The sequence below is a fragment of the Equus przewalskii genome, chromosome 30 (genome assembly GCF_037783145.1).
Source record: "Equus przewalskii isolate Varuska chromosome 30, EquPr2, whole genome shotgun sequence".
Classification (NCBI taxonomy): domain Eukaryota; kingdom Metazoa; phylum Chordata; class Mammalia; order Perissodactyla; family Equidae; genus Equus; species Equus przewalskii.
In genome coordinates, this window is record NC_091860.1 from 20,446,165 (window position 1) to 20,459,917 (window position 13,753).

The window sequence follows — 13,753 nt, forward strand, 5'->3', positions numbered from 1 at the left end:
GGTCTCAGGGAGACAGCAGGGTTGGTGTGACAAACTGGAAAGCTTCACTCAGCCCCAAAGTAGCCTCCAATATTTAATAATGACAGACAAGTTACCCTGGGTAAATGTGAGCCCATGGTACTGTCAGATTGCTGAATTTTAGAGAAGTGAGAAATCTGGGAATTTATGAAAAATGTTGTCACTTTTAATGTAAGTGATGAAATCATTAAGTTTCAAAATGCTGAGTCTAAGGGGTGAAAAACATGGCTGCCTGCTGAATCTGATTTCTGGGCGGCGGGTTCAGAGCCATACTTTCAGATCAGTAATATTGTTGCAGTAGCAATGATATTATAAGCTTTCCCCTTATAGGGTTCCTATGAACTATATACATTCCAAATTTTAGTGTGAATCTTCCTCAGCCAAAAAAAATAAAGCATTAGATAGGCATATATATTTCCTGGTAAATAAACCAGACTAAACTCAGTTAAATGTCACAAATCTTTTGAATGTTAATATATCTTAACATTTTCATTTCTAACCCATTCACCTTGGGAGAGTGCATCGGTGTTAATGCATGCTATCTGGAATCCTTGAGTTTTGTTCTGACCAGATCCATGGGTGGGCAAAGGATGAAAGAATACAGTGTTTCCCTTCTTAATCATGAGGTGCACTCGGGCCTTGTGACTGTCATAGTCTCGGATGCCGTGGGACATTACGTTAACTCCACCCTAGAACGCATAAGAGAAGCCAAGTCTGTAGGTGAGGAAGCCAATAATTAAAAACTTTATCAATGACTCATCAGGAAAGGCCAGCTTCTCTACACTCTTCCAAGAGCAAAAGATACATAAATTAGATGCTTTAAAAAAAAAGTAATATACAAAACTTGCCAGATGTTTGGCTTTAGAAAGTCACATGTTGATATCAAACTCATGGATTTCTTGGACCAAAGGAAAAACTTGGAATTTCCACCCTTCATTTCTAAGTTATAAATGGAGAGCTGGATCAACTGCATTTTGCAGTTAATGCAGGAGACCACGTTTTCAGCCTGAATCCATAATCATTCTTTCACCTGGCACTGTGCATAAATCCTTCTTCTATTGCTCAGAATTATCTTTGAGAAGCTAACTATTCTTCCAAACTAGAGGAGATAAATGCTCACTTTTTCTGTGTTCAAAAACTGCTTATGTCACATCCAGAGAAAAGAAAGAAGGGTAGTAAATTAAAGCATTGTGATCGTTTACAGCTATTCCCAGAATTAGTTATTGCTCTAGGTATGATAATGTCTTTCTTAAAGAAACTAAAGTGAGAAGTGATTTCAAGTTTACAAGCCTTAAAGGGATGGTGGTTGCTGTTGCTTTAGGGGGGCAGCAGCCCATTTCCCTTCTGAACACTATGTCAAATTCCATTCGGGAAGGATTCCTTTCCTACTGGACTGTGTTAGCACTTTGACCCAGTGTGCTTGCTACTGGCCATGGTGGATAGGTGACCCACGTGAAACCAATCTGACCTCTGAGTGGAGCCATTGTGAATCTGAGTGGAAGATCAAAGAGACCAAATTAGTCAGGGTTCCACTGACCACACCAGGTGCCCCATCCTGACTGTCCCACCAAGCAGTGACTTCCCCTCTCCTGCCCACCAGACTAACCGGCCTTTCCATGGACTCACCATGTGCCTGCAGCTCTCCAAAATGCTCCCTTTGGCTTAAGAGCCACAGCTTGCTTCCATTGCTTGCACCAAACAGTCCCTAAATCTCAACATAATTCGTGACTCTTGTAATTTCAGATTTTATATCAGAATCCAGACTCAGATCATTTCATTTAGTGTGAATCATCCATGCACGGATTCTAAGTACAGGCATAGCACAGAGATATTGCAGGTTCAGTTCCAACCACTGCAGTAAAGCAAATAGCACAATAAAGCAAGTCCTACGAATTTTTTGGGTTCCCAGTGCATACAAAAGTTATATTTATATTATACTGTACTCTATTAAGTGGGCAATAGTGTTATGTCTAAACAACAATGTACATACCTTATTTTAAAAATACTTTATTGCAGCCAGTCCCGTGGCCTGGTGTTTGAGTTTGGTGTGCTCTGCTTCAGTGGCCCAGGATCAGTTCCCTGGTGCAGACCTATACCACCTGTCGGCAGCCATGCTGTGGTGGCAACCCACATACAAAATAGAGAAAGATTGGCATAGATGTTAGCTTGGGGCAAATCTTCCTCAAGTGAAAAGAGGAAGATTGGCAATAGACGTTAGCTCAGGGCAAATCTTCCTCAGGAAAAAAAAAACATTATTGCTAAAATATGCTCACCATCCTCTGAGCCTTCAGTGAGTTGTAACCTTTTTGTTGGTGGAGTATCTTGTCTTGAAGTTGATGGCTGCTCACTGATCGAGGTGGTGGTTGCTGAAGTTGGGGTAGCTACGGCAATTTCTTAAAATAAGAACAATGAATTTTGCCCCATGATTGACTCTTCCTCTCCTGAATGATTCCCTGTAGCATTCAATGCTGTTTGATAACATTCTATCCAAAGTAGAACTTCTTTCAAAACTGGAATTAATCCTCTGACACCCTGCCACTGCTCTATCAACTAAGTTTATGCAGTATTCTAAATCTTTTGTTGTCATTTCAACAGTCTTCAGAGCAGCTTTACTAGGAGGAGATTCTATCTCAAGAAACAGCTGTCTTTGCTCATCCATAAGTAACTCTTCACCTGTTAAAATTTGATCATGAAATTGCAGCACTACATCATGTCTTCAGGCTCCACTTCTAATTCTAGTTCTCTTGCTATTTCCACCACATCTGCAGTTACTTCTTCCACAGAAGTCTTGAACCCCCCCAAAGTCATCCATGAGGGTTGGAATCAACTTCTTCCAAACTCCTGGTAATGTTGTTATTTTGACATCTTCCCATGAATCATGAATGTGCTTAATGGCATCTAGAATGGGGAATCCCTTCCAGGAGGTTTTCAACTGACTTTGCCCAAATCCATCAGAGGAATCACTCCATGACAGCTATAGCCTTGTGAAATGTATTTCTTAAATAAGACTTGAAAGCTGAAATTACTCCTTGGTTTATGGGCTGCAGGATCAATGTTGTCTTAGGAGGCAGGAAAACAACATTAATCTCATTGTGCATCTATATATCAGAGCTCTTGAGTGACCAGGTGCTTTGTCAGAGAGCAGTAATGTTTTGAAAGGAATCTTTTTTCTGAGCAGCAGTTCTCAAGAGTGGGCTAAAATATTCAGGAAACCACCTTGTAAACAGATACGCTGTCATCCAGGCTTTGTTGTTCCATTTGTAGAGCACAGGCAGAGTAGATTTAGCATCATTCTTAAGGACCCTAGGGTTTTCGGAATGGTAAGTGAGCATTGACTTCAACTGAAAGTCATCAGCTGCATTTGTCCTTAACAAGAGAGTCAACCTGTCCTTTGAAACTTGGAAGCCAGGCATTGACTTCTCCTAGCGTGAAAGTCTTCGATGGTATTTTCCAGTGTGAGGCTGTTTGGTCTACAGTGAAATTCTGTTGTTTAGTGTAGCCACCGTCATGAATTACCTTAGCTAGAGCTTCCAGATGACTTGCTGTGGCTTCTGCATGAGCACCTGCTGCCTCACCTTGCACTTTTATGTTATGGAGGTGGCTTCTTTCCTTCCACCTCATGAAACAACCTCTGCTAGCTTCCAACCTTTCTTCTGCAGCTTCCTTACCTCTCTCAGCCTTCATGGAATTGAAGAGATTTAGGGCTTTGCTCTGGATTAGGCTTTGGCTTAAGGGAATGTTGTGGCTGGTTTGATTTTCTATCCACACCGCTAAAACTTTCTCCATGTCAGCAATAAGACTGTATCCCTTTCTCCTCATTCGTGTGTTCACTAGAGTAGAAGTCTTAATTTCCTTCAAGGACCTTTCCTTGGCATTCACAACAAGGCTAACTGCATGGCACAAGAGGTCTAGCTTTGGGGCTACCCCAGCTTTTGACATGCCTTCCTCACTAAGCTTAAGCATTATTATGTTTTGATTTAAAGTGAGACACAAGTGACTCTTCCTTTCACTTGAACACTTAGAGGCCATTGTAGAGTCATTAATTGGCCTAATTTCAATACTGTTGTGTTTCCCGGAACAAGGAGGCCTGATGAGAGAGAGATGGGGGACCAGCTGGTCAGGGGTGCAGTCAGAACACACACAACATTTATCGATTAAATTTGGGGTCCTATATGGACATGGTTCATGGTGACATGAAACAATTACAAAAGTAACATTAAGATCACAGATTACCATAATGAATAATAATGAAAAAGTTTGCAATATTGGGAAAATTACAAAAACGTGACAAAAAGACAGAAAATGAATAGATGTTGTTAGAAAAATGGCGCCAATAGACTTGCTCCATGTGAGGTTGCCATAAACCTTCAATCGCGAAAATGCAACATTTGCAAAGAGCAATGAAGTGAAGCACAAAAATGAGGTATGCCTGTAATTGAGACAGAAGTCCTTAAAGCCATGTTCTTTACTTCTTCCAGAACCACATTCATTCGTCCTGACTTAACAACAAGTGCTCTCCCCATTCTGACCATCATTATGGGGTTTCAGGACCTTGTTGTCTTATACCTAAAATGCTAATCATCTCCTCTCTAGTTTCTATGCGTCTGGACTTCTACACCTTCAATACATCCTTCCCCAGACCCCAAGATTATCAATGAACAAATTCGATCTCATCACTCATGGGCCCCAAAGCATTTAATAGTCCTCCAGCATCAGCAGCTGAATTGATAAACTGTAGAACAGCCATAAATATAAGTGGTGGCTCCTCAGAGCCTCTACTGGTCTCTCCAGCTGGAGGAGATGAACCCTCCTCTTCCTTACTCTGAGGGCCATCAGTCGATGTAAGACTTGCTTGGCACTTGTGACACACATCTGGAGAGGCCATGTTTGTATCTTATTCTGCAATTAGGCTTTATAATCTCAGGTCCTACCAGCACCTACCAAAGTTGCCCATGTTGGTTGGCTTTCAAACACCTGTTGAAAGAACAAAAATGGTCATTATTTTATCTGACATCCTTCAATTTTCCCTGACCTCATTGGAAATCCTAGAACAATGTTTTGATCTGAAAGAAAATAAATTTCTTTCATTTCACTGGTAAAGCTCTTTATGGTACTGTGTGAAATCAAAACAATAAAAGATTCTGATCAAGACTCAGCCCCTAGGCAGAACTGCCTCCCACTGGGGATAATCCTGTGTCTTCAGGGAGCGTTTGTGTGAGCCTGGGAACACAGCCAGACAGCCATGGTTCCCGTCAATGTGCTCCATGGCCGTCCAAGCACAATGTTCTTGCTGGGCCTGAAGGGGAAATAGTACAGATCCTGGCGCAAGGGTTGATGAGATGTCTCCTTGCCTGAAATGGAATCTGCTCTTAAAAGATGCTCAAATCTTAGAATTCTTCTCCTCCAGCTGAAAAACCAGAGCAATGACTATCCCTGCGGGGAAAAAGAAAAAAAAAAACAAAAAACAGTGAAACCCACTTAGAAAATCAGCTTCAAGAGATAAACACCAAATTGGAAAATCAAATCAACATGGTGATCCAGATCCTATACTTTTCTCCGGGTTTTTGGTAGCTGAGGACTTACACACAGCATTTTCTAGCAGGTCGTACATATGTCATCAGCTCTTTTGTTATTTATTCTTTGTAATTGTGGTTTGGGCACAGAGCCTAGTATCCAAAACAAGTTTGATTCATTAAATTGAAGACAGTGATCAAATTAGAGGTACTCTGATAGCCTTCTAATTGTGTCATGTGAAAAATATTAATTAACTAATGAACTAAATAAATAAAAGGCCAAATTTTTTTGGAGACACCATGACCACATTTACATTTCCCCTAGTTTTCCTCTCTGAATTGGTTCTCTGGCCACCTGCTCTCCGGACAAGACATTCGGGGAGGGTCGGACTTGGTGATGTTAAGCTGCAGGCCTGTCACAGAAACACTCCAGGCATCATGAGGAAGAAAAGGTAGAAAAGGAGGAAGGATCTCTAACAGCCGATTTACTGCTGCCGGTAGAGCTGAATTTCCCAGTGTAACCAAAGAGCCACCTGCGTTAGACTCTCTGCTGATGGTTCATAAAATGCAGATTCCTGGGTTCTACCTTCTGAATCAGTCTATCGGGGGTGAGGTCTTAGAAGCTCCATTTTAGCAAGCACAAAAATTTTAAGAACAACTGTAATAACTGATTTTAAGAATAATTTTAATTTTTTTTATTACCAGTAATGTCTTCCAATCAGGAAGGCAAAATCCGCACTATCACAGGTGACATGGTTAACAAAGCTCAGAGATGCTCAATAATAGGCATTTGCAGCATATCAGCAGTCCTGTTCACAGAACTGCATTTTTGAGAAGCTATTCATCTGAAAATCCAGCAATAATTCTACAGTGAACATCTGAAATCACCATTACACTTCAAAGTTGCTGTGATGGAAGCTACTTGAAGAATCAAATAGAAGTATGTGTATTCATTCAGGCAAAGTTTAGCAGTTCTGCACATGTCTGTGGATAGAACATCATCTTTATGTACACTAATGAAACAGTCTTTTTTTTGCTTCTCTTTAACAAACAAGAGCCCTTTACTGGAATCTGGAGGTTTGTTTTTCAGCATTGTATGCATGGCCATAATATTGGGTCCAGCGAAGCACTTCACATATTTCAGAATCTAAGGGAAAAGGGAAAAAAAGTTCATGGGAAATCAGATGCACAGGCCAAGTGGCACAAAGTACAACTATTGACACAGGAATCAAGATGCAATAGTTTAAAAAAAATTGGTATTTCTCAACATTGCAAAAAATCCTGAAAAAATCAGCAATTGGAAATCTACAATACTCTGAATTAAACAGGCTTTTTGGAGACAGCTGGAAAGCTGGCCAGCTTTTCTGCAAGAAAGGTACGAGTTTCTATGAGATATCAACTGGGAAGGACAGGAATGCCCTTCTTTCAACCAAAGCTGTGGAGAGTTGCCCAAAGGGAAGGCAGCTTCCTCTTCTTTCAGGAGACTCTTCGTATGACGGGACCATGAAAGGCCCCCTAGGTCACTTTATCAATGACCTGACTGCAGAAAAGCCAAAGTATTTTCTACTCTCTGTATTTCAAGAACTTAAGCATATGCATATAGAAGTTGATAGAGACCGATGAAATGTTATGTTGATAATTATCAATGATCAAGCCCTATATTTTGCCTAGCTTTTTTTTTTAAAGATTGGCACCTGAGCTAACAATCGTTGCCAATCTTTTTTTTTCTTTCTGCTTTTTCTCCCCAAAGCCCCCCAGTATATAGTTGTATATTTTAGTTGTGGGTCCTTCTATTTGTAGTATGTGGGGATGCAGCCTCAATGTGGCCTGATGAGTGGTGCCATGTCCGTGCCCAGGATCCGAACCAGAGAAACCCTGGGCCGCCGTAGTGGAGCGCTCGAACTTAACCACTCGGCCATGGGGCCAGCCCCTTGCCTAGCTCTTAAAGCAGAGTTACATAAAATTGGTGTGTAGAACATAGTCTTACTTTGGCCCATTTTAAAACATTAAGGAAATTATACTAGTTGAAGTCTCCTGTTTTTATTTTTTAAATAAAAGCTAGATTTTATTCTAGCACATCAAGAAATAATACAAAGGAATCAGAAAGACACATACTTGTAAATAATTTCTCAGATATTAGAATAGGACAATTTACCTGGACAACTTTAAAGGTCTTAAAATTGAGTGGCCATTATGCCCCTAAACCAGTCAAATCGGTGTAGTAAATCCACTTGCACCAAGAAGTTTTGAGGTGTTTAAAGTCCAGGTGACATTTATTTCTTTTCCCAACTTTTTAGTTTGAAAAATTTTAAATACAGAAACTTGAAGAAATAGCAGAATGGATCCTCCTAGCAACTTGAAGTTGTTGATATTTACCACAGTCTGTTTCTCTCCACGCATAACCTGTGCAGCATCGGTACAGGTAGATACAGAGTATTTTTTATGTTTTGGGTGAGCCACTCACAGAAGGCAATTACAGACATTGTGACGGGTGGCAGGTGGACGACATCCATACTATACCAGCATGTACTTTCCTCAGGTGATCAGATTGCCTTGCATGCAGCCATAGTGTTTTCACAGCAGTTTTGACAATTTTAAGGGAAGAATGAAAGAGAATTTCCAGGGTATAAAATAATTGAGGTGAGGAAAACTAAGAGAAATACCAAGTGAGAGACAGTCTTTTTAAAAATTGAAATATACTGCACATATGATTGTGCAACTTGTTTCTTTTTATTAAGATATCTTGGACATAATTTCCTATCAGGTTTTATGGTAGAAACATCCCCATTAGTTTTCACTCTTAGTCAGTAACCATTGTATGGCTGTAGGATACTTGGATAGATATTGAAGAGGTTTCCAGTTGTCTTTCCTTAAGTTTTGTTGAATACTGATCCTTGAAATGTTGGAAACCTAAAAGTTGTACTTCCAGACCCCAGCTAATAAGATTTGATCATTTTCTTTTTTTATATTTATTTTTTTATTGCAGTAACATTGGGTTATAACAGTATATAGCTTTCAGATATACATCGTAATATATTTTGAATTCTGTGTAGATTACATCATGTTCACCACCCAAAAACTAAATATAGTCCATCACCTCACATGGGAGCCTAATCACCCCTTCTGCCCTCTCCCCTCCCCTCTTCCCCTTTGGTAACCACCAATCCAATCTCCAGTGCTATGTGTTTGCTTGTCGTTGTTTTAACCTTCTACTTATGAGTGAGATCATATGGTGTTTGACTTTCTCCCTCTGACTCATTTCACTTAGCATAATACTCTCAAAGTCCCTCCATGTTGTCACAAATGGCCAGATTTCATCATTTCTTATGGCTGAGTAGTATTCCATCAGGTATATATACCACATCTTCTTTATCCATTCATCCCTTGATGAGCACCTAGGTTACTTCCAAGTCTTAGCTATTATGAATAATCCTGCAATGAACATAGGAGTGCATGTATCTTTATGCATTTGTGTTTTCACGTTCTTTGCATAAATACCCGGCAGTGGAATAGCTGGATCATAAAGTAGATCTATTCTTAATTTTCTGAGGATACTCCATACTGCTTTCCATAGTGGCTGCACCAGTTTGCACTCCCACCAGCAGTGTACTAGGGTTCCCTTCTCTCCACATCCTCTCCAACACTTGTTGTTTCGTGTCTTGTTAACTATAACCATTCTGACCAGACTAAGGTGATATCCCATTGTAGTTTTGATTTGCATTTGCCTGATAGCTAATGATGTTGAGCATCTTTTCATATGCCTGTTGGCCATCCGTATATCTTCTTTGGAGAAATCTCTGTTCAAATCTGTTGCCCATTTTTAATTGCTTTGTTGTTTTTTTGGTTGTTGAGATGTATGAGTTCTTTGTATACTTTGGATATTAACCCCTTATCTGACATACGATTTGCAAATATCTTCTCCCAATTGTTAGGTTGTCTTTTCGTTTTGCTGATGGTTTCCTTTGCTGTGCAGAAGATTTTTGGTTTGATGTAGTCCAATTTGTTGATTTTTTCTTTTTCTCAGTCAGACATGGTACTTGAAAATATGCTGCTAAGACCGATGTCAAAGAGCATACTGCCTGTTTTCTTCTAGAAGTGTCATGGTTTCGGGTCTTACATTCAAGTCTTTAATCCATTTTGAGTTGATTTTTGTGCATAGTGTAGGTAATGGTCTATTTTTATTCTTTTGCATGTGGCTGTCCAGTTTTCCCAACACCGTTTATTGAAGAGGTTCTCCTTTGTCCATTGTATGCTCTTGGCTCCCTTGTTGAATATTATCTGTCCACAAATGTGTGGGTTTATATCTGGGTTCTTGATTCTGTTCCATTGATCTGTGTGTCTGTTTTTGTGCCAGTACCATGTTGTTTTGGTTACTATAGCGTTGTAGTATATTTTGAAATCAGGGAGTGTGATACCTCCAGCTTTGTTCTTTTTTTCTCAGGAATCCTTTGGCTATTCAGGGTCTTTTGTTGTTCCCTATAAATTTGAGGATTCTTTGTTCTCTTTCTGGGAAAAATACTGGAACTTTGATAGGGTTGACATTGAATCTATAGATTGCTTTAGGAAGTATTGACATTTTAACTATGTTAATATTTCCAATCCAAGAGCACAGACTATCTTTCCATTTCTTTGTGTCTTCTTCCATTTCTTTCAACAGTGTTTTATAGTTTTCGGTGTACAGATCTTTCACCTCTTTGGTTAAGTTTATTCCTAGGTATTTTATTCTTTTTTTTTTTTGCAATTGTAAATGGGATTGTATTCTTAATTTCTCTTTCTGCTACTTTGTTGTTAGTGTATAGAAATGCAACCGACTTTTGTGTGTTGATTTTGAATCCTGCGACTTGACTGTATTCATTTATTATTTCTACACTTTTTTGTGGATTCTTTAGGGTTTTCTATATATAAAATCAAGTCGTCTGCAAAAAGTGACAGTTTCACTTCTTCTTTTCCAATATGGATCCCTTTTATTTCTTTTTCTTGCCTGATTGCTCTGGCTAGGACTTCCAATACTATGTTAAATAAGAGTGGTGACAGTGGGCATCCTTGTCTGGTTCCTGTTCTTCGAGGGATAGCTTTCACTTTTTCTCCGTTGAGAATGATATTAGCTGTGGGTTTCTCTTATATGGCCTTTATTATGTTGAGGTATTTTCCCTCTATACCCATTTTATTCAGAGTTTTTATCATAAATGGATGCTGAATCTTGTCAAATGCTTTCTCTGCTTCTATTGAGATGATCATGTGATTTTTATTCTTCATTTTGTTAATGCGGTCTATCACGTTGATAGATTTGCGGATGTTGAACCATGCCTGTATGCCTGGAATGAAACCCACTTGATCATGATGTATGATATTTTAAATGTATTGTTGTATTCAATTTGCTATTGTTTGTTGAGGAATTTTGCATTGATGGTAAAGAGTGACATTGAGCTGTAATTTTCTTTTTTTGTGTTGTCCTTGTCTGGTTTTGATATCAGGATAATGTTGGCTTTGTACAATTAGTTAGAAAGCTTCGAATCCTGTTCAATTTTTTGGAATAGTTTGAGAAGTATAGGTATTAAGTTGTCTTTGAATGTTTGGTAGAATTTACCAGAGATGCCATCTGGTCCTGGACTTTTATTTTTTGGGAGGTTTTTGATTGCTGTTTCAATCTCCTTACTGGTGATTGCTCTATTCAAATTCTCTACTTCTTCTTGTTCCAGTTTTGGAAGGTTGTATGTTTCTAAGAATTTATCCATGTCTTCTAGATTATGCAATTTGTTGGCATATAGCTTTTCATATTATTCTCTTATTATCTTTTGTATTTCTGAGATGTCCATTGTAATTTCTCCTCTTTCATTTCTGATTTTATTTCTTGGAGGCTTCTCTCTCTTTTCTTGGTGAGTCTAGCTAAGGGTTTGTCAATTTTCTTTATATTTTCAAAGAACCAGCTCTTTGATTTCATTAATTTTTTCTACTGTTTTTTAGTGTCTATCATTTATTTCTGCTCTAGTTTTTATTATTTCCTTCCTCCTGCCAATTTTGGGCTTTGTTCTTCTTTTTCCAGTGCCTTTAGATGCACTGTTAGATTGTTTATTTGGGATTTTTCTTCTTTGTTGGGGTAGGCCTGAATTGTTATAAACTTCCCTCTTAGAACTGCTTATGCAGTATCCCATAGATTTTGGCATGTCATATTTTCATTTTCATTTGTGTCCAGGAATTTTTTATTTCTCCTATGATTTCTTCATTGACCCTGTCGTTGTTCAGTAGCATTGTGTTTAATCTCCACATTATTGTGGCTTTTCTGGTTTTCTTCCTGTAGTTGACTTCTAGTTTCATATCTTTGTGGTAAGAAAAGATGCATGGTATTATTTTGATCTTTTCAAATTTATTGAGACTTGTGTTGTGGCCTAATAGGTGATCAATCCTGTAGAATGTTCCATGTGCATTTGAAAAGAATGCATATCCTGTGATTTTTGGATGGAATGTTCTCTATATATCTACGAAGTCCATCTGGTCAAATGTGTCATTTAAGGCCTGTGTTTCCTTATTGATCTTCTGTTTGGATGATCTATCCATTGGTGTAAGTGGAATGTTAAAGTCTCCTACTATTATTGTGTTACTGTCTATTTCTTCTTTTATGTCTGTTAATAATTGCTTTATATATTTAGATGCTCCTATGTTGGGTCCAAAGATATTTACAAGTGTTATATATTCTTGTTGGATTGTTCCCTTTATCATTATGGAGTGCTCGTCTTTGTCTCTTGTTACAGTTTTTGTTTTAAAGTCTATTTTGTCTGATATAAGTATTGCTACCCCTAATTTCTTTTCTTTGCCATTTGCATGGAATATCTTTTTCCATCCTTACACTTTCAGTTTGTGAGTATCTTTAGGTCTGAAGTGTATCTCTTGTATGCAGCATATATGTGGGTCTTGTTTTTTTATCCAATTGGCCACCCTATGCCTTTTGATTGGAGCATTTAGTCCATTGACATTTAAAGTAGCTATTGATAAATATGTATTTATTGCCATTTTGTTACTTTTTTTCTGGGTGTTTTAGGAGTTCTACTCTGTTCCTTTCTTTTTCTCTTGCTCTCTTCCCTGTGGTTTGATTGCTTTCTTTAGTAATATGTTGAATTTCTTTTGTCTTACTTTTTTGCTTACTTATTATGGGTTCAGATTTGTGATTACCATGAGGATCCTATTTAATATCCCATGAATATAACAGTCTATATCGAGTTGATAGACTTTTTAGCTTGACCTCTTCCTAAAAGCTCTACTTTTTCACTCCCCTCCTCCCACATTTTATGTTTTTGAAATCATATATAGTCTCTTGTTTAGTGTGTGTCTACTCATTACCCTCTTATCATTGAAATAGGTGATTTTAGTACATTTGTCTTTTAAACTTCATCTTATCTTCATAGGTAGTTATCTGCCAACTTTACTATATTTTTACCATAACAAGCGATTTTATTGCCTGGCTTTTTTTTGGGTTTTTTGTTTTTTGATGATTTTTTAATCTCTATTTGTGGTCATCACTTTCCCATTTAAATAAGTCCCCTCAGCATTTCTTGTAGAAATGGTTTCCTGGTCATAAACTCCTCTAATTTTTGCTTGTCTAGGAAGCTCTTTATCTCTCCTTCCATTCTGAATGACAACCTTGATGGATAGAGTATTCTTGGCTGTAGGTTTTTTCCTTTTAGCACTTTAAATACAGCATGCCATTCTCTTCTCACCTGTAGGGTCTCAGCTGAGATGTCCGCTGATAGCCTTATGGGCTTTCCTTTGTATGTCACTGGTTGCCTTTCTCTTGCTGCTTTTGGGATTCTCTCTTTATCTTTAATTTTGGACGTTTTAATTATAATATGTCTTGGTGTGGGCCTCTTTGGGCTTATCTTCTTTGGAACTCTCTGTGCTTCCTGTACTTGGATGTCTGTTTCCTTCCTTAGGTTAGGAAAATTTTCATCTATTATTTCTTCAAATAAATTGTCTGCCCCTTTGTCTCTCTCTTCTCCTTGTGAGACATCTATAATACGAATGTTGGCACTCTTGATATTGTCCCAGAGTTCCCTTAGATTGTTCTCCTTCTGTCTAATTCTTTTCTCTGTTCAGCTTGGGTGATTTCCTCTAGTCTTTTATCTAGCTCGCTGACCCATTCTTCTGCATTCTCTAATCTGCTATTGAGTCCCTCTAGTGAATTTTTCATTTCCAGTATTGTATTCTTCATTTCTGATTGGTTCTTTTTT

General features: G+C 38.4%; 1 pseudogene; it reads right to left on the reverse strand.

Moving 5' to 3' along the window:
• Positions 1-13,753, reverse strand: part of LOC103544472 (phytanoyl-CoA dioxygenase, peroxisomal-like) — a 53,317-nt pseudogene that overhangs the window by 23,132 nt on the left and 16,432 nt on the right.